Below are 9,229 nucleotides of genomic sequence, written 5' to 3' on the forward strand. Positions count from 1 at the left end.
AGAACCTTTGGACGAACCAAATTCAAGTCTAAAATGGAATCTGATGGTGGGAATCTGTTGATTAGGCCTACAAGCACTTGTGTGTCCATCCCTTGCCTTTCTCCATCATTTTTCCCACCTCATTGTGCTTCTCATTGTGCTTCTACAGGAACTTCCTGTAGAAATTGTGGGAAACTAGAGATGGATTTCAAAAAGTGGTTTGGCGAACATGGTAGCTTCCTCAAGGGTTCAGAAGCCCTCATGCAATCTTCCAACTCCTCCTCCATCATCTCCATACCTGCATCACAGCCCAAGCTCAGTTTTCCCTTCCATGCAAACACATGCAAAAAGCCTTGAGGCAAAAATCCATAGAACAAAATTTGTTTTTGCCATAACTTGAAAACCATGCATCCATTTGACAAACCGTTTTATGGGGAATTATACAAGGGTGATGGAAACATGCTTGAGCAGTTTCAGCCAATTCCGATGCATGGTTTCCAAGAAATCAACCTCCATCACCATCAGCCATTTTTGCATGTTTTCCATAACCGTGCATCCGTTTCAAAACATGTTTCATGGGGATATGCATATGAGTGATGGTAACCTACCCAAGTAGTTTCAGCCGATTCCGATGCACGGTTTCCGAGAAATCGATCTCTGAAATCTTCAGCCATTTTCCATTTTTCTCGAAATCCGCGCATCCATTGATCACGATTTTGCTATGGGAGGTGCATCATGATGATAGAAACATGCTCAGCAAGTTTCAGATCAATCCGCTTTACCATTTGGGAGAAATGGCAAAAACAAGTTCTGGTTCTGTGACATTGTAGCAGCAGGAGCTTGAAGGTGCAGATTTGAACGTGGAAACAAATGCATGCAGCTTAGATCTGGTCAGAGGACACCTGCACAAGGAAAAGAAATAAAAAATCATCAGCCAAGCCCTCATGCAACCAAAGGATCCAAGCATGCAGCAGCAGAACATGAGCATGGAGCAGCAAAAAGCTTCACAAGCAGCCATTTGACTTCAGGTACGTGACTAAACCTTGTTCATCTATTGCATGAATCTAGTCTAAGCATTGCATGAACGAATGGAATGGTGAAATTAAGCCATGAATGTAGCAAGACACCCAGTTCTCTAGCACTCACGAGAAAGTCACGCAGCATGCATGGGTCAGTCATGCACGTGAAATTTAAAAAACACAGACAGTGTGGATATTCTAAACTCCAGTGCAACTAATGGTGAGTGATTACAGGCAGAGAACTACAGTTCATAATTACACTACAGTGAGGAACAACACTTCTAGTTGCATGAGGCCACGTACACTTGGCCACTTCACTCTCTCACGTGAATCATGCCGTAATTAAAAAAATGCTCGGCTGACTCTCACCACCCGCTGATTCATTTGTGCCTGCAACGTTCTTAGCCGAAGTACGCGTCCTCTGCTCCCACAAGCTGTTAACTAGTCATCCTCCATGGGGTTTTCTACCTGTCTTCGAGAGTCTGTTGCGTATCCGGCTCGCTTAGAGGGGCAGTAGCATTCTACAGGAAGACGTTTTACAGGAAAATACAGCAGAGTCTTCCAGGGCAGAGTAAGCTGCTTGGTTTTCAGGCAGAACTGGGGTGGAGCTCTCTGATGAGATTTGTGTTTGCGCTCGCTTCTCATACACCTCAATCTCAATCTGAAGCTATTCCCAATAGGAACTGATCTCTCTTTCATCTCTCAGCTCGAGGAGGCTAAAAAGATCACCAAGTTGCAGAGTTGGGGGAGGCTTATAATAACGAGACATCCACATCTGTTTTGGGTCCATCTGAGTCCTATGCAGTATAGACAAGTACCCAGACGATGCTCAGGTCTGGAAACCAATTGGGTCTTCCGAATATTGATCAGATCTAATTTTTCAAGCCCTCTTCAGCTATGGACGAAACACAAACATGGACGAGGCGGGGCAGTAATCCAAAGCTTGAACAAGAAGTTATTGACATACCTCCAACTCCAACAGGAGAAGGAAAATATGGTGCATTTCTTGTGTCCCATACTATTACAACAGCTCTCATTATTGCAGCTTGGTACTCTTCCAATATTGGTGTGCTATTGCTTAACACATGCCTACTTAGTTTTTTGGATGCAGATACCCAATATTCCTCACAATGTTGCACATGTGTGCCTGTTCATTTTATGGTTTTCTGGCAATTTCATGGTTAGAGATTGTACCAATGCAGTTCATCATCTCCAGGAGACAGTTTCTTGAGATATTGGCACTGAGCTTCATTTTCTCCTTCTCGGTTGTTTGTGGCAATATTTCTCTGCGCTATTTGCCAGTCTCCTTCAATCAAGCTATTGGGGCAACAACTCCCTTCTTCACATCAATATTTTTCATTTATAATAACATGTAAGAGGGAGTCTTCTATGGTTTATATGGCCTTGGTGCCTATGGTATTTGGCATTGTTATTGCAAGCAACAGTGAGCCATTATTCCACCTTTTTGGCTTTTTGGTTTGCCTAGGATCAACTGCTGCCAGAGCATTGAAATCAGTTGTTCAGGGGCTCCTGCTTACCTCTGAGGCAGAGAAGCTTCACTCTATGAATTTGCTCATGTACATGGCACCAATTGCTGCGCTGTTATTGCTTCCTGTTACTCTTTTTGTGGAGGGTAATGTATTAGCTATTGCTATTGAAAAAGCCAGAGAAAACACCTTTATCATATTCTTGTTGCTTGGAAACATGACCATGGCTTATCTTGTGAATTTAACAACCTTCCTTGTTACAAAACATATGAGTGCCCTCATGTTGCAGGTTTTAGGAAATGCCAAGGCCACCATTTCTTCCATATGATTGCATATACTTGCACACCCATAACAAGGCTGAGAATTCACTAGCAAAATCAGCAGGCATCAGAAAGTTAGCAGGCTGTTTCTACAGGAAGACAAAGAACTGTTTCTATAGGAAATTTGGAGAAAGGGCAGCAGAAGGAGAAATTGGCCGAGATTTTAGCTAAGGAGGCCACCAAGGCCATCAAGGATGAGGAAAGAGATTGGTTGCTCAGAGGATGAGCAACACTTTCAGTAGGGGGGTGATGATGAGCCCCAAAAATGGATAATTATTTGGGCTCATTCAACCTCCTAATTTGACTTAATCCACCATTCTCATTAGTTTATTGCATGTTTTTGATTATATTTATGTTAATAGAGTGAATTTGGTTAGTCATTATGCCAACAAGTCTAATGGGTGCTTTGTGTAGCCTTTTTGGTCAACTTGGAGACAAAATTGAAGGTCTTAATGAGCAGTTGGCAGCCAAATTCGTGGGAGAACAAGGGAGAGGATTTGTAGGAAGGTGTCCCCTTCATTTATGGGCCCTTACCTCAAATTCTCCACCATCATCTCAGAGTTCAAGGGCCACCGAATCAATCAGCACAAGGGCAGCCAAGCAAGTCAAGTAGGACTGCTGTTAACTCCAAGTTTTGGGCAGCCGAGTCCCTAAAGTTTAGGAGGACTGTTGGGTCCTCAATTTGTATAAATAAGAAGGCTTAGGGCCTCATTTTGGTTAGCCAGTGGATGTTAGCTAGTTAGCCAGTAGATAGTAGCTAGTGGTTAGTCATTTTGCAGCCATTAGTTAGCTAGTTTGTAGTTCGATTTTTATGCAATAGATTAGCTTTGCTTTCAGCTCATTTTCAAGTCCTTCTTGTGGACAGTTTTGATGTAACTCTTCATTTCTTGATCAATAAAGATGAATCTAGCTTTGCACCAGCTCTAAATCTCTCTTGGGAGGCTGTATCTCTTGGGGTTGGGCCCATCTCAAGCGCCCAGTACCTCCTTCATTTATCTTTATGTGTTTGCTGCGTTCTTAAAATAAAATCTGCTATTTAGATTTAGATCTTGCTTCGTTATTTAGATTTCTTTTGATGGTTAAAGTAGTTGTTTATGTTTAGAATATATTGGTAGGATAATAACAGGAAAAAGCTCCAAAAAAGGGTCAGCAAACGCTTTTGGTTTCACCTCTTCCTTATTGGATCAGGGGCTGGAGTTGAAGTAACCATGTTGTCCCAAACAAAAACACTTTCTTTGCTTCACCATGCAATCATTAGTGTTTGAATCTCGTTCGTAGAACTTGATATCAGTTTGGATGCATGCTTAGGTTTATGATCACTTAGTTTCATAGTTGTTTCACATGGTTTCACTGCAAATAAACTTCTGTTCATTTCCTTTTGCTGTTAGGTCAGATTAGAGTGAAGTAACTAGGTCATAGGTTTTATAACTAGATCTTTGTTTTCTTGCATGTCTTTGTTTGTTCAGTTTGAAAAACCACTTGCAGAGTACCTGTTATCCTTCCTTACCTACCCATACTCCATCCAACCTACCTGCTTCATCCTTCACTTATAAACCTTACCTTACATTTGCCTCATCCGCTTACTTTGCCATGATTCTCATCTTCTTGTGCAACATCGCTTCATCCATCCTTGAACAAATCCAATCGCTCCTTAGCCTCATCCACCAAGCCCTAGACCTCTTCACACTCCTATTTCACCTCCATACTCATTCCATCATCTTTTTCCCTCCATCCATGCTCCAAAATCCCATTTCGAAACATCTTGTAGAAGAATTACAGAACATCCTGTAGAAATCCTGAACATCCTGTAGAACCCCTGCAGACTTCCTGTAGAAGCTCATAAACACGGTTCCTTGGCAGCCAAACTTTGTGAGACTCTCTGGAAGGGTGTTAGGGACCCCTTAGACCCTCTCTGAACCTTCCCAACCTTTCCCAAGCATTTCTCCTCCTTGATCCACCTCTGCACAGTGAAAATCCAGTTAAAAGCACATGCATGATAATTCCAACAACTTAATCAAAAATACAAAAAGATGTTTTCTTCAAATAGAGATAACTTAAACACATGTATTTTACCTTCATAGAAGTAATGGCATCTCTTTCAGTAGTTTGCATTCACATCTTTGCATCAGTAGGACTAGCTGGTAGAATTAGGGTTTGCTAGGGTTTGTGTTTCTTTTTGGCTTTCAGTTTCTTTTCACAATTAGATTAGCTTCCTTCGAGTTAGCTTTCATCCATCAATTAAAAAGCTTCTTCTAAGAGCTCATAGAAGTTGGCTTAAGCTCCTAGTGGACTTGTGGTAGCTGACCAAGTGACAGTTGCGGCAAGAGCTAGTACTTGTGCATACAGCACCGTCGCTTCCAAGTTTGTTACGAACTACCGGGTTGATAAAATTAAAGAAGGGAGTTCCAGGAGTTGTAGCATTATTGCTACAATACTGGAGCCCACCAGATGTTACAACAAATTTATTAATAAACCATCATTGGTAAAATCATGCATAATAATCATCAATTTATTAGAAATAAAGGAGAAGAAATAATATTTATCCATAAGAGCATAAATAATTATAAAATTGAATTATATGATAAACCATGACAAATGCCATGATAAAGAATGGTAGAAATGGATGAAATAGGCATTAAAGAGTGATAATAATAATGAAAAACTAGTGGCCCAACATCTGCCACAACATTTTGCTTCCCTTTTTTGTAGATGATTTCAAAGTCATAACCCAACATCTTTTTTACCCATTGTCTCTTCTCTTCTGAAGATAATATTTGTTTTAAAAAGTATTTAAGACTATCATGATCCGTTTTTACCTTGAAGTGTCTTCCCATTATATAGGGTCGCCATTTCTTTAGTGCATGTAGTATTTCCAACATTTCCTTCTCATAAATAGTTTTGTGTAAATACTTTCCTTTGATTGGATGACTTTCGAAAGAAATGGGTCTTTCTTATTGCATTAAAGCAACACCAATTCCATTTCCTAAGGCATCACATTCCACAATAAAGGTTTTTGTGAAGTCTGGTGTAGCTAAGACTGGTGCTTGGCACATTGCCTCTCTAAGATGTTCAAAGGCCTTCGTTGCTTCTGGAGTCCATGAAAATGCATCTTTCTTCAATAATGTTGTTAAAGGTGCTGTCATTCTCCCATAATTCTTAACAAATTTGCGATAATACCCTGTCAACCTGAGAAATCCTCGCAGATGCTTTATGGATGTGGGGATTTTCCATTCCTTAATGCTTTTAATTTTTCTAGAGTCTACCTTAACACCTTCATGAGATATAATATGACCAAGATATTCCACCTCTTGTACTCCAAAAAAACATTTGGAGCTTTTTGCATATAATTGTTTCTCCTCCAATAGTTTGAGCACCCTGTCAACATGTTGAACATGATCCTTCCAAAACTTGTTGTAGATTAGTATATCATCAAAAAATACTAACACAAATTTTCTAAGGAAGGGTTTGAAAATGGAATTCATCAAACATTGAAATGTAGAAGGTGCATTCGTAAGGCCAAAAGGCATGACCAAAAATTTATAATGACCCTCATGAGTTCTAAATGCTAATTTTGGAATGTCTTCAGTCTTCATTTTGATTTGATGATATCTTGAATGAAGATCCAACTTGGTGAAGTAAATTGATCCATGCAATTCATCCAATAATTCATCAATGACAGGAATGGGAAATTTATATTTAATAGTGAACTTGTTAAGCTCCCTATAATCTAGCCACATGTGCTATGATCCATCCTTCTTGTTAACCAATACTACTAGGGTAGAGAAAGAACTTTGACTAGGTTGAATTATACCAGCCTCTAGCATTTCTGCAACCATACGTTCAATTTCACTCTTTTGGGCGTAAGGATATCTCTAAGGCCTCATGTTTGGAGGAACACTTTCTGGAATCAAATGATAGCATGATCATGATCATGAATAGGTGGGAGGCCTTTGGGAGTTTCAAATACCTTGGAATGATTGTCCAAGACTTTTTGGAGATCTAGAGAAATTGATGCTTTCGATGTCAAAGCCTCTAGTGAACATAATTATGAAATTATGCCTCGTTGTTATTTCTTTAGAAGCTTTTTCATTCTTTTAGAGCTCATTATCTTTCCCAGTTTCCCTACGATACCCCTTAATTCAACTTCCTTTCCTTTTGAAGAAAATTTCATGAAAATTTCTTGAAAATTAAAAGCTATTGTACCCAAGAATTGTAGCCATCAGACTCCTAGTACAACATCAGCACCACCCACTGGAATGGAAAGAATTGGGCTATTCAATACATATTCTCTCATGGATAGCTTGATATTATGGAACTTTCTAGAGCAATTGATGGTTCCTCCACTTGCAACCATCACTTGACACTCTGGTGCTCGATATAGGAAGCAATTCAATTCCTTTGACATCTTACAATGAATAAAATTATGGGTATTGCCTGAATTAATCAACACTATTACCTTTTTCTTCTTGATATGCCCTTTTATCTTGATAGTTGGAGGAGTGGTAATTCTAGCCAATACATTACAAGATATGGTCGGATTCATTTATGCTTTCTCTATGGTTTGTTCCTAGTGTATATCCTCTTATTTTGATGTTTCTTGTTCCTTTTCTTCCTTATCTTAACAATCTATGTAAAATAATTTCTTCTCAGCACACTTATGACCTTTAGCATATTTTTTATCACAACTGTAGCAAGGCCCTTTTTCTCTTTTTTCTTCCAATTGTTGTGGTGTCAACCTTGTAGTTTGTGGAAGGCTAGGGGAAACAACACTTCCATCTTTATAATTTTGAGTGGTAGACTTCCTTGTTGCCATAATTTTTCTTTCCATTTTTCTTGCCAACTTGAATTCCTTCTCCAATGAATCAAGTTCCCAAAGGAAAACCTCATGTTGGATGTTATCCTTTAAAGTCCCTATGAACACATCAATCCTATCCTCTTCTAGAATATATTTTACCCTTATATTCAATTTTTGGAAGTCCTCAATGTGCTCCATCATTGAACCCTTTTGTTTAAGATTTATCAATTGGCTAAAAAACGTTTTTCTTTTTGTATCCTCATAATATGCTATCATTTCATCCATAAAAATTGCCCAAGTGACAATTTCTTTACGAGAGCAAAGCCATCGATACCATACAAACTAATTTGGTTCCAAATATAAACTTGCAATGTGTACCTTTTGTGTGTGTTTTTACATTATGGAGATCGAAATATTGCTCCATTTGTAATATCCATGTTACGGGATCCTTGCCATCAAACTTCCCCATATCGATCTTTGGAACATGGTGGGTCTTTGATATAACGTTAGAGTCTATGAAATCATGATTAACATTTATTTTGTTCTTATCATGAGTTTCTTTTACTACCCTTTCGCCATTAGTAAGCATTTCTTGTAGAAACTTTGTCAAATCTATCTTCAAATCTTCCATCTTAGCTTCCATGCCTTCCTTTAAACCATCCATCTTAGCTTCCACGTCATTCATCTTAGGTTCCACACCCTTTTTTGAACTGTCCATCTTAGCTTCCATGCCATACATCTTAGCTTCTACGTCATTCTTTAAACCATCCATGTTAGCTTCTGTTACTTTTTGTGAGAGTGAATTTTGTTGCACTTGGTCTCGTAATTTTGATATATCATGTTGCATTTCTTCCTCTTCTTCACGATTCATTCTATATCTTTTAGGTTGCTTACTAGGTGCTTCCATTTTCTTTCTTTGGGGCATCAATTAATGATAATAATGCTTCACTATGCCATTTGAATTCCTTCAAACTAATTTTTCAAACCAAACTTATGAAAAAATTTAGAAAAACTACACACCTTTTTTCACTTTGTAGGAGCTTGATATTGAATTAGATGTATCTCTGTAATTGTAGATCTCTAAGGTTTGAAATTTCTTCCTGCGGTAGCCCTCTAAATCTTCTTTCTAACCCCACAAGTTTGATCAAGATTGGATTCTCCAAGGAAGAGTTATGCCAAATATCCCACGATGACTTGATTATAGAGTCGTTGAATAGAGCGAACTTGTATGAAGTTCCAGTGTCACTGTTTCAAACTTACGACCTGAAACCAATACATAGACAACTAAAGACCATCCTCTTTCTATGAATTCTTACGAAATTTCAATTTGATGCTCAGAACAAAAGTTATGATGATTTTCCCCAGGTCACCTGTTTGAGATATAATTCAGGATCCTGCAAAAAACTTAACTTCCTTGGATCATATCTCCGAAAATATAGCGATAAAGAACTGAAATTTTGACATGAGGTTCAGAGAGATTTCGGCTCAAATGGATTTTCGTTCTATATTCTGAAACGTCATAGAAAAAATTTATAGCGAAAATGCCACGATGACCTGTTTGGAGCAGCGAAACCCTAGAATCCAAAGCTCTGATACCAAATGTTATGAAACCAGCTCACAAAAAGATAG

The 9,229-nt window shown here is 38.7% G+C and overlaps 1 pseudogene; it reads left to right on the top strand.

Moving 5' to 3' along the window:
• The first annotated feature begins 1,895 nt into the window (after nucleotides 1-1,895).
• LOC149243253 (putative sugar phosphate/phosphate translocator At1g12500 pseudogene) lies at nucleotides 1,896-2,813 on the top strand (annotated as a pseudogene).
• Nucleotides 2,814-9,229: the final 6,416 nt, after the last annotated feature.

Source organism: Pinus tabuliformis, chromosome 8 (assembly GCF_031772625.1).
Source record: "Pinus tabuliformis cultivar Carrire ecotype Pingquan chromosome 8, CPIR1, whole genome shotgun sequence".
In the NCBI taxonomy this organism is placed as follows: Eukaryota; Viridiplantae; Streptophyta; class Pinopsida; order Pinales; family Pinaceae; genus Pinus; species Pinus tabuliformis.